The sequence below is a fragment of the Buceros rhinoceros genome, unplaced genomic scaffold, assembly GCF_000710305.1.
Source record: "Buceros rhinoceros silvestris isolate BGI_N320 unplaced genomic scaffold, ASM71030v1 scaffold16404, whole genome shotgun sequence".
Lineage (NCBI taxonomy): Eukaryota > Metazoa > Chordata > Aves > Bucerotiformes > Bucerotidae > Buceros > Buceros rhinoceros.
In genome coordinates, this window is record NW_010410184.1 from 16,991 (window position 1) to 17,410 (window position 420).

Below are 420 nucleotides of genomic sequence, written 5' to 3' on the forward strand. Positions count from 1 at the left end.
TGCTGAACAAGAGATCCGTGCCTGGCCTGGGCTCCCGTTTTATAAGTGGATCATTGCACCTGGTGTCAGTGATATCCACACCGTGCTGCTGCTTGGCCTGTGTCCTTCCAGGGAGAGCAAGCAAACTATTCCTCATCAGACTTCGCAACCAACAGGATCATTAGTTTCCCCAACACATCTGCATCGGGTCCAGAATACTCAGAATCTCAGTACCCAGGGTTTTGCAAGGCTGCCCTGGCAGCCACGAGGACTGGAAGTGTCTGCGATGGGAAGGGTCAGACAAGTTTCTTGCTTCTCCATTCAGTCTGTCTAAAGCTGAGGTGGGTGCTGCCTAAGGAATAACCCAAACCAACTGCCGGTGCACCACTTCGTGGTGACACAAAACTGCTGTCCCTAACGGCAGCAATTAGCCCCCAGCCA

General features: G+C 52.9%; 1 protein-coding gene across 1 annotated transcript in view; it reads right to left on the minus strand.

Annotated features, from left to right (window-relative positions):
• Positions 1–420, minus strand: part of MASP2 (mannan-binding lectin serine peptidase 2) — a 12,788-nt gene that overhangs the window by 9,534 nt on the left and 2,834 nt on the right.